The sequence below is a fragment of the Bos taurus genome, chromosome 23, assembly GCF_002263795.3.
Source record: "Bos taurus isolate L1 Dominette 01449 registration number 42190680 breed Hereford chromosome 23, ARS-UCD2.0, whole genome shotgun sequence".
NCBI lineage: Eukaryota > Metazoa > Chordata > Mammalia > Artiodactyla > Bovidae > Bos > Bos taurus.
In genome coordinates, this window is record NC_037350.1 from 41,777,617 (window position 1) to 41,789,249 (window position 11,633).

At 45.7% G+C, this 11,633-nt stretch overlaps 1 pseudogene; it reads left to right on the plus strand.

Moving 5' to 3' along the window:
• Window positions 1-10,013: 10,013 nt before the first annotated feature.
• LOC107131747 (ferritin light chain-like) lies at window positions 10,014-10,631 on the plus strand (annotated as a pseudogene).
• Window positions 10,632-11,633: the final 1,002 nt, after the last annotated feature.

The window sequence follows — 11,633 nt, forward strand, 5'->3', positions numbered from 1 at the left end:
CATTCCTTGTGTGTGGGGATTGACTCAGCATTAGCCAGCCTGTCTGAGGCCTAGAAGGGCCCATACTGGGGAATGAGAGGCGACCCTCCCAGGGCACCCATCATGGGCTTGTCAGCTGTCTGAGGGCCTTCAGCCCGGAGTGGAGGGGAGCCTGGGGGCAGAGGGGTGAAGGCAGCCTCAATGTGTTAAGCTGGAAGCCAGGCCGGCTCATCCTAGGGAGCAGGAAGTACCCTGCTTCCTTTGAGGAGCTGAATTAACTCTTTCAGGCTCACAGAATTGGTTCAGTAATGACAACCCCCGGTGGCCTTAGGATTTCCCCAATGGGGTTTTTAATGAGCCAAGTCCACCCTGTGCTCCCCATGCCACAATTTAACGGAACTGGCTGGTAAACTCAGCCAACAGCTAGGTTGAATAAGGTCTCTCTCTCGGAACAGCCCAGGTGTTCTTGTGAAGGGATCAGTTGGGGCCTTCGGAACTGAGAAGGGGCAACCTTGTTAGAGGCGGCGGGTAGACGAGCCCTCCAATCCTCATTCATTTCCAGAGCAGGGGTTGCAGTTTCTTGTACCCCAGCCGGTCCACCGATCTTTTGTGTTTCCATCGAGTCTTAGTTCCTTGTTTCTAATTTGCTACGTAATTTCTCTTCAGGCTGGTAGCTTCAGAGAAAAGGAGTAGCAGTAAGCAAGTTTTAACTGACAGGTTTTGAAACCTGAAAGTTAAACCCCTAGACAGGTTAGCAGTTGCATTGAAAACCCTTTAAAGAAGATTGCAGCTGAACTGATTTCCAGCTTTGCAGGTGGCAGTGTTTATAATTGAGCAGCTCTGAAATGCAAAGAAAAGGTTTACTTTTATTTGCAAAATATCTCAACCCCACCCCACAGCAACATGGAAGGTTGGAGAAATAGGAAATTTGTTAATTAAATATCTATAATTAAATAATCAATTTTTAAATTAAATACCACCTTGGGAGGTGTTAAGGACTTTGCCCCACTTTCTTTTAAGAAGAGAAGTAGTGATGTATCCTGCAACTGGACTTTTAAAGAAAAGGGACTACCTGTTGTCCAGTGGTAGAATCTGACTGCTAATGCAGGGGACACGGGTTCGATCCCTGGTCTGGGAAGATCCCACATGTGTGGGGCAACTAAGCTCATGTACCACAACTCCTGAAGCCCGGGGGCCTTGAGCCCGTTCTCTGCAACGAGAGAAGCCGCCGCAACGAGAAGCTACTCACAACTACAGAGTAGCCCACCCCTCCACCATAACTCGAGAAAGCCTGCAAGCAGCAACGAAGACCCAGCACAGCCAAAAATAAACAAATGAAATTAAAAGAGAAAAGCGAGGAGAACTGACACCTAAGTGGGTTGGTCAGTGGCTCCCACTCGAGATAGAAATTTGCTCCTTGAGACTGTCAGAGTGCCTTCAGTACCCTGGAAGTGATAATTAAGCCCAATATTAGCCTGGCATCTTGAAAGGGCTAACTTCCCTCTCAAGGCCACACGGCTAAGGCTTACTTCTAGAGAACAGACTCCCCTCTCCCCTTCCCTTTTCCACGACATCCCCCGCCCCCCACCACCTCTCCCCATCCCAGGGTGGAGTGGTTTGTCCCCTGGTCCTGAGAGCTGAGCTGGGGTTATGCAGCTCTGAACTTCCCAAAGGATTAAGTGCCTTCATTTTTAATTGTATTGTTTTTTTCTTTGGTCTCACCATGCAGCATGTGGGGTCTCAATTCCCCAACCAGGGGGTGAACCTGCACCCCCTGCATTGGAAGCATGGAGTCTTAACCACTGGATCCCCAGGGAAGTCGCCCCAGTAAGTGCCGTCAGAGTCAGGCGGTCCTTGCAGTCACCCCAAGGAGATGACCGGCTGAAGGACATTAGCACACAGATGTGTCCTTTGCGGTTGCTGTGCTGTTATGAATAGTTAAGTCTCACTAAAATGATCTACCCATAAAGCCAGGAAGGCACCTGCTATTCCCTGGAGCATTGACTTTGGAGTCAGGCACATGGGTTTGGATCCTGACCCTAACCTTTCCTAGTTGTTTGATGCTATTTCGAGCCCTAGACTTTAGTTCTTTCTCTGCAAAATGGGTTTGACAGGGAGCTAGGGCTTTCCATGGAGGAAGACTCAGTGAGAGCTGTGGCTCAGAGCTTGGCTCAGGGTGAGTTTCAAACCCTGTGAGCTTTGGTTATTACTGGGAGGTCCTCACTGTCTGGCCCCTGCCTCCTTCTCCCCGCTCCCCCAGGAACACCCCCAGAGCTTCTCTGGGAGGTCTCTGCAGGTCCATCCCCTACCGCGTTTCCAGCACAGTTTTGGGGGTGCGTTTATTACAGCCCTTCACCACGTGGTATTGAAACTGCTGGTTTACCCCACCTTGATGGTGGATGTGAGCTTCCTGGGTGGTGCTAGTTGCCTAAGAGATGAGGGTTCGATCCCTGGGTCGGGAAGATCCCCTGGAGGAGGGCAAAGTGATCCTCTCCAGTAATCTTACCTGGTGAATCCCATGGACAGAGGAGCCTGGTGGGTTACAGTGCATTAAAATAGGGGGGCAATCAGTGAAGTGCAACTCCATTTTACTTCTTAAGTGTCTAGCTAGTAGGCACGGTTTTATCTAACAAATGCTCACTGAATGTCTACTGTAAGCAATGATCTCAAGGAACACTTACAACAACCCCAGGAGGGGTTGTTACTATGACCTCCCCTCTTTCACAGGAGGGGAGGAGGTGGCTTGGAGCAGTCCAGTCAGTTGCCCAAAGCCAACGACAAGTAAGGGAGCAGGGCTGGGATTCGAACTGAAGACTGTAAGAGCTGGGACCACATCCTCTCTCTCTTTGCATTCTTAGAAGCAAGCGCAACTCCTGACACTTGGTCAACACGCTGTTGCCCTAGAGTTGTGGTCACTCTTTGCCCTACCAAGCTAAAGAGGATGCTGGTGAGTCTTAAGTCAGCCCTCTGTGCTGGGCTCTGTTTGTTCTCGGATCTGGACCATGCACCACAGGCTGATCTGCAGAGGCATTGCCCAGACTCCCTTGCTGACTGCCTTCCAGCTTGGTTCCGCCAACGGGAGGCTGCCCTGGGGGAGCTGCAGCCACAGAGGAGGCGCAGCCATGGTCAAAGATGCTGCCTAAAATGGAAGTAAAGGGGAAAAATTCGGACTTCTTTCCTCCAGCTCCCCAACCTCCACCCGATGCCCCCATTGACTGAACGTATCTTGATACCAGTGGCAAAGGGCCCTGAGAGATGGCGTTTGTGCAGGTCAGTTCACCTGTGACTCAGAGCGGAGAACACGTATTCAGTCGCTCAGCCGTGTCCGACTCTATGTGACTCCATGGACCGTAGCCTGCCGGGTTCCTCTGTCCATGGGATTTCCCAGGCAAGAATGAGGGACTGGGATGCCATTTCCTCCTCCAGAGGATCTTTCCAACCCAGGGATCGAACCTGCGTCCCCTGCGGCTCCTGCATTGCAGGCGGATTCTTTACCACTGAGCTACCTGGGAAGCCTGTGGAGCAGGGCTGACCACAGCCAGGGAAAGTGTCCCTCCTCTCTAGGTTACAATTTCTTCTAATCAGAAGCTTGGCTCAGATATACATAGAACATCCTTAATTGGGAAAGGCTCTCTGGAAATGAGAGGGTGGGGAGTTAGGGGGTGGAGGGTAAGGGGCAGGGTGGGAAGCACAGATATTTCTTCCGGTGTTCTATTATTGGTATACATTTTTTGTTTACTGGTTGACTGGGGCTTGTGAAACCTACAAGTCAAAGGGATATGTGTTTTTAACTTGCACAATTAAAAAAAATGTCCATTTACCTTGTGAAAAATGGCCACTTAGCCTGAAGATGTTGTATTCACTTAAGATTCCCACTAGGGTGGTCATGGGAACATCGTTCATGAATTTGTGGCAGAATGAGACTCGTCAATAGCTCACTTAATAAATATAGATTAAAAGGATATCCAATATCTGCCTTAAACCCACAAAGGAATATAAATTTGCAGCAAGAGATCAAGACTCTAATGAAGGCAGCAGGAGATGGCTTTAAAGACAATTCCCTATTGCAACTTGATGATGAAAATCAGTCTTAACTGTGTATTTAATTTCTTTTGTGGGTTCAGAGCACATCCCTGAAGTTTCATCCAGAGAAGGTTAATCATGACAGTCTTTGGAGCCTACAAAGCTTCCACAATAATATTGGGTAGAGTTCGTAAAAGATATTTGTGTGAATTAAAATGTTTTGCTTATTTTAAGTGAGGTGGTATTAAAAAAAATAAAAGAAGAACCGGAAAAAGTATCATCTTTGTAGAAATCCTTGAAGCAACTAATATGGGAAAAGATAGGGGATTATTAAGTACAAAGCATACATTTGTAAAAAAAAAATACGTTTCTCACTCTCCACAAAACCCGTGCTCCCACAGCAAAATTCTATGCACTGAGTAATGAAAGGGATCTTTTTATATTAAAAGGAAATAAAAAAAGAAGAACGACAACAAGACTTGCCCGATGAGGTGGCTGAGACCTAATCAAAGCGGGACATTTCAGAGGCCCGTGGCGGGTCCGTAAAACCCGTGCCCTCTTTCTTGCCTTTTTTCTCATTGATTTTCCTTTTTGGCCCTCTCCGTGCCTTCCAAGACCGGCTTAAATTGTCAAATAGGCCATACTTTATGATGTTTACCTTTGTTCCATGTATAGCCCTGCTCCCACATCTCCTGGTCTTGCTTCCTCTTTATTTCTGAGGTGCTCACATGTTACAGTGCATAAGGATCAAAGGAGAATTTGGGTTAATAATTCAAATTCCTGGGCCCTGGTGCCCATGATTCTCTTTCAGTAATTCTGTGTTGAGGTCCAGGGATCTGCAGTTTCATCAAACCCCTTAAGGATTTCTATTGTATAAGGTCTTGAGATAAAACTGTCAGGTTACTGGATAAGAAGTGACCTTTTTCCAGGATATTTTCATTGTATTGATGGAGGAAGGGATTTTCAGTTGTACCTACACGCACTGGGGGCTTCCCGGGTTTCGCTAGTGGTAAAGAATCTGTCTGCCAATGCAAGTAGACGGAAGAGATGCAGGTTCAATTCCTGGGTAGGGAAGAGCCTCTGGGGGAGGGCATGGGAACCCATTCCAGAATTCTTGCCTGGAGAATCCCATGGGCAGAGGAGCCTGGCTGACTCTGGCCCATAGGGTCACAGTCAGACACGACTGAAGTGACAGCACACATTCATGCACAGGCACCAGCCATCCACACGTCTAGAGAAGTTCTAGGTAGGGCAGAACTTCCTGGAAAATCCTGTGGTCAGGCCTGTAGTTTTTCTTGCTTTTTTTGCCCCTCCCCTTTCCCCTGTAGCAGTGGGGGTGAAGAGGGCCCCCAGAGGTCAAAGGGGGTTGTCTGTCTCTGGTTTGAAATTCAAGGACTTGGAGAGTCCGTGACTCTCATTCTTTGGTAGGCTACTTTCCAGCTTTGATAGGTTTTTAAAATTTAAGACAAGCTAAAAAATAATCAAAACCTGTACTCAGAACTTGTCTTACACATAACAAATTTCTTCAGTAACATGAATGAAGGGAAATCGACTCTGGTTTCAAAAATGGCTCCCCTACCATCTGTCAGCGCACCTGAAATCCTACCATTACAAATGATGGCCTTTGGACCCTGGAAAATTGCTGGATCTCAAAAAAGTCTCACTGTGACAATGCACACACTTCTGAGTCAGTATTACCTGAAACTGGAGTCAGTGAGCATTTTGGTGAGCGTCTAAGATGATTGGAACTGGGACCAAAAAGAATGGAGAGAAGAAGACAGAGGAAAGGAGAGTTTTGCTCGATGTTGGTTTTGCTCTCAAGTGAGAAAAATGTCACCCTTCCCCACTTAATCATTTGTACTGTTAGCAAATAAAAAAATTTAAGTTGAAGGAAAAACAATAACAACAAAAAACCAAACCAAGTAGGAGTGACTGTTTGGATAAATTCCAGACAACAGAAATAATTCCTACAACACTGCAAATCAATTCTCCAAACTCTGAATAGTAGTGTAAATATCTTTTTACTGTATATGTATTTTTTTGATATCAATATATAAGAAAGTAACAGTATATTTATGTTCCTATGACATAATACATATTGAAATCAATTTAAAATGTTACTTTAAAATACTGAAGGCAACTACAGTAAGTTTGAAACATTGGGTGAAAGTATTCAATATAAATTTAAATTGTGCAACTACAAAGGGGAAATTGGGGTGGAGGGTAAACTAGGAAATATGGGATTTACAGATACAAACTACTGTACATAAAATAGATAAGGAGCAGATTATTGTATAGTGCAGGTAACTATATTCAATGTTTTGTAATAAGCCATAATGAAAAAATCTGAAAAAATGATGTGTAACTGAATCACTTTTCTGTACACCTGAAACTAACAATATTATAAATCAACTATGTGTCAATGAAAAAAAAAACAGGAAACTTTTTGAAATATGTATTTGAGTCATGCGAGTTGTATTAAATTATGTCAAAGCTTTGTAAGAGTGAAACATGGTCTTTCTCTTTTTTAAAATTGAAGTAAAGTTGATTTGTCTCCTTTTGAACAGTTGTAGAAGTAACGTTTTTTAAGGAGTCACCGATCAGACTTCATTTTTCTCTTTATTCTTTTCCTGTCTTATTTCAGCACTTCCTTCAGCGAGTACATTGTCTGCAAAAGTTTCTCCCAGCAGTGCGCATACGAAGTTGATTTCTGAGCAGCACACAAACTATTAAGGGTTCTCTTTTCTGGTGGTGGCTCTGAGGAATCTTATGACCTTGGCAAGTTATCTTTGGATGCTTTGAATGCCCCACTGATAAAGTGGAGATAACCAGGCCCATTATTCAAAAAGGATTCATAAGATACCATCTACAAACTTTCTTAAAATCAGGAAAAGAGCATCTTACAAGTGTCCTCCCTTCTCTTCTCATTAGCATGACTGCAGTTACATCTGGGGGCTTTAATTTGCCTTCAGTTCAGTTCAGTTCAGTTCAGTTGCTCAGTCGTGTCCAACTCTTTGCCACCCCATGGACTGCAGCACACCAGGCCTCCCTGTCCATCACCAACTCCCGGAGTTAATTTGCCTTAACAAATTACAATTTGTTAGTTTTATAAGAAGTGCTTGGTTTTGTCATTTGCTCTGAGACAAAGGGAAGGAAAGTACCTCCAGCCCCCCAAAAATCACAAGAGCTATCTTATAACAGGCTGAAACTTCCTGAAAATGTAGTTTTTTTCCCAACTGTAGTAAAAGTCAATTTCTGAATAGAAATCTCCTGTTTTGATAGTCTAAAATTTTGTGTATCATTCTAACCTCCGTTTTTGAGCACTTGTTTTACCTTGAATCACAAGTTGCCAGACTGTGAAGGGTTCTAGTAAGATATGTTGCAACCACTGCTAACCAGCAATTCTGATTCCAGGCATTAAGACTGCAACAATCTGAGCCACATATGTTCTGCCTAATCAGATGGGTGTCTCCCTACAACCCCCAACGCCCCTACTGCCACCACCAAGATGGTTTAGGGAATTTCCTTTCTCATTGTCTAGGCTCTAAGCAATGGCAACAAGAAGTGCAAACGAGTGTTCAACCGTGAATCTGGTTTTGATACTCTTTCCAAGTCCCCAAGCATGTGCATTTGCTTGGAGAACTGCACACTCTGCAGCAGGCCCTTGCACATTTATACCCGTGCACGGCCTTAATGGGAAACATTTGAGTCTAGCTGCAAAGACTTGCTCAGTGTGAAATCTGTTCCTAACACAATGGTCAGATTGAAAGGAGTTTCATTACATGGCTGGACGTTTCTCCTTTCTTTGGGGAATATAAAAGGTGAATGCAATACTTTCCAGTTTAACGTTACCACCAAACGTCATAATCTTAACCTCAAAATCAACTCCCAAATTTATACAGAGAACCAGAGGCCTTGAGCTGGCTGCAATTGCCTGTCTGATCTTGGTTAAGTACCAAAAAGCCAGGGAGAGTTCAAAGCAGGGCCAGGAGCAACTCCACACTTTAATCCACGCTCTCTTTTCCTTCTCCATCTTTAGTTTCCTTCTCTGTCCTCTGGTATGAACTACAGTATCTATCTGTTTCAATAACCCTAGACACCGTAGATTCTAAAACAATGAGGAACGCATCTTTCCTTACTGATACTGACAGGCCCTTTGGTCAGAAAATGTCCCTCAACAGATGTTAGAGAACGTGGTCATAAACCAGAAAGGTATCTGTTACAACTTGAAGGCCATTTTATTTCTAGCTCTCTGAATTCAGCTGGATAAGGTTTGATTTTTTGCAAAAAATCCCCCTGCCTTTCCTCAGAAACCCCTTTTGAGGCTTTGAAAGTGAAAGTGAAAGTCGCTCAGTTGTGTCTAATTCTTTGCGACCCCATTGACTGTAGCCCACCAGGCTCCTCTCTCCATGGGATTCTCCAGGCAGGAATACTGGAGTGGGTAGCCATTTCCTTCCCCAGGAGATCTTCCCAACCCAGGGATCGAACTCAGGTCCCCCACATTGCAGGCGGATTCTTTACCATCTGAGCCACCAGGGAAGCTTGAGGCTTTAGGATACAGGAAAGCAGTTATGGCTTAAGATAAGTTGGTGTCTTTGCATTACCCTCCCCCATCTTCCCACCAAGAAATAAAGAAGACAGAAAAGACAATTACAAAGCCACACCAATAATAAAGCAAGAAGGAATTCTTTAAATTCATTATTCGAGGTACTGTGCTTGGAAATTGAATAATGCCTTTTTTTTTTTTTTTTCCAGTCTAAGCATTCTGGATTTTATTTCAGTCCACTCAGAGTGTTGGAAGACAGTTTTCCCTTCTCTTTAGATTATTTTAACTCTGGCTAAAGAACACATCTGTTGAAATAAAAAAGAATTGATTTGCATCCTGACTTTGAGGTGAATGACTGCCTGAGTACTGACTTAGCCTGAAATTCACTTCCTGTCAAAAGGACCACTTGGCGTAAGTGAATTCAGCTTAAAATTCCTAATAATTCTACGAGCCTTGGCATAAATAAATGAAAATGGAGTTTTAATGCTGTACGGATAATGTCTTCTTTCCCAAGAAGATTTAGGCCCTGGAACATTAACCAAACATAGACAAATAAATAATGAAAAAGAGGAATGAAAGGGACAGAAATGGCACGCTAACTCAAGCAGTACTGATAACGGGTGTGTGTGGCCTTGCTCCCACGTCACCCAGAGCCCGAGTGAGATCTCTACTTGCTGAGATAAACATTCCCAATCTGTCACTTTTGCATCCCCTGCCCCGCCAGGTCCTGAGTTTGGGCAGGAATGGAAGGGAGAGCCAATATGCTCATATTTTCTTTGCAGAGCTCCTGAGGATTTCGAGAAGAATGTACAGGGCAGAGTCAGGAATGTCTGTTAATGCAAATGCAAGAGAGACCTTGTATTTGCGTCATAGGAGTGTTGTGGCATATATACAGATGTCCCTTGGAAAATGTAATCTGCCATGTTCATATCACATGTTTCGTTTTTGTTTTCTGCAATGCGATGTTGACATCTCCCCATTGAGAAGGTTCCCTACCTTTGAATCTGAGAAAATCTTTGTAACTGCAGTAGGATGCAGCGGAAGGGATAGAGTTTGACCTCTGAGGTGAGGTCAAGAAGGGTCATGTGGCTTCTGTCTGGCTCCCTCTCTCTCAGGATGCTCACCTTGGGAACCCAGCTGCCACGTGGTAAGGAAGCCCTGGCCACTTGGAGAAGCCACTCACAGGTGTTCCAATCCACAGTCTGAGCTCAGAGGTGGTCCTAGGCAGGGCGAGGAGGGGAGAAAGGAGGCTGGGGGTTGGGGGGAGATGGAGGAGCCCGGAAATCACCCCTAGTGTGCTCACTAGCCAACTGGAAATGTCTCTACTGTGCTCACTAACTGACATAGGGAGACAGCTTTCAGTAGCTTTGCTCCACGGACCCGTGGATCTGTCTCCTGCTTCAACAGTGTTTGGACAGAACGGACCCAGGGATGCCCCTCGCTGCAGCCTCTGACCACCCTCCAAACTCTTTTTGCAACCTTCAGAATCAGCCACACAACTGTCCTCAACCACTGGGACCAGCCAACACCACTTTTTGAGGTTAACTCCTTAATACCCACCAACCATGAGCTCCCAGATTCATCAGAATTTTTTCACCTAGGTAGAGACTGCCGTCAACCGCCTGGTCAACCTGCATCTGTGGGCCTCCATCACCTATTTCTCCCTGGGGTTCTATTTTGACCATGATGATGTAGTTCTGGAGGGTGTGGGCCCCTTTTTCCATGAATTGGCCAAGAAGAAGCACCCAGTGTCTCTTGAATAATGCAAAACCAGTGCAGTGACCGCACCCTCTTCCAGGACGTGCAGAAGCTTCTCGAGACAAGCACGGAAAATCCAGGATGCCATGGAAGCCACCCTTCTCATGGAGAAGAACTTGAACCAGGCCATTTTGGACCTGTGGGCCCTGGGTTCTGCCCGAGCAGACCCCCACCTCTGTGGTTCCGGGAAAGCTGCACCCTGGATGAGCAGGAGAAACTCACGGAGAAGATGGGCAACCATGTGACCAACCTGCACAGGCTGGCCGGTCCCCAGGCTGAGTTGGGCAAGTATCTCATGGAAAGGCTCACCCTTCAACATGACTAGGAGCCTCTGGACCCCGGCTGCCTTTGAGTAGGCCTTCTGGGGCCAGGGCTTCTGTCTGGAGCCCTTTTCTGCAGCCCCTAGGCAGCATTTTAATCATCTTGAAGCCCTCTCCCAAGCTCTGGACCAAGCAGAAACAATAAAGTTTTTTGCAGGGGGAAAAAAAGGGAGAGGGGGGCATATAGAATTTCCCATTTGTTCTAGAAGCTGAGATACCCCTAGGAACAGACAGGGTCTCCTCCCCCTAAAGGGGATGCCCACACCCTTTCTCTCTGGGCATGCATCGCTGCCTTGCTTCTATCTCATCTCAACAAGCCATTTCTCTATGGGCTGACCCACTTGTTGTTGTGCTCTGTCTCTAATAATAAACTTTGCATCTGCATTTACCAAAAAAAGACAAACAGCCCCCTTCTCAGTTCCTGCTGGAGAAGACTCTGTAAATTTAACTGACTGAGCCTTCCACAACTGGGAGAACCAAGCTCAGATTTTCTATAATCCTGACCAAGTTTTGTAGTTACAGTGAACACATGTCACGGGAATTAATTTGTTCTTTGAAATAAGAGTTCCCCTTTGTAACAGATGAATAAACAAAGCCTAGGGAAGCTGATGGTGAATCTCCTTCATATGACTCCTGGGGATGATGGCTAAGTCATCTTTGCCCCTTATGTTTGACTATTTCCATAAAATTACCGGGGTCTGCTTCCCCGTGCTTGCTAAGTCGCTTCAGTAGTGTCCGACTCTTTGCGACCCCATGGACTGTAGCCCGCCAGGCTCCTCTGTCCACGGGATCCTCCAGGCAAGAATACTGGAGAGGGTTGCCATTTCTTGCTCCCCGGTAGACAGCCGCTTATGCTTAGTTACTTACACAGCAGACACTCCAGACCAGAAAGCATTTGCGTGGAAACTTATGAAGATCTCTGCTCTCTTTCCCCAGTTTGGTTGGGCGAGGTGCCCTCCTTGCCTTACCCCCTGGTGCTGTGCCTTCGCTCTCAGAGGACTCACTTC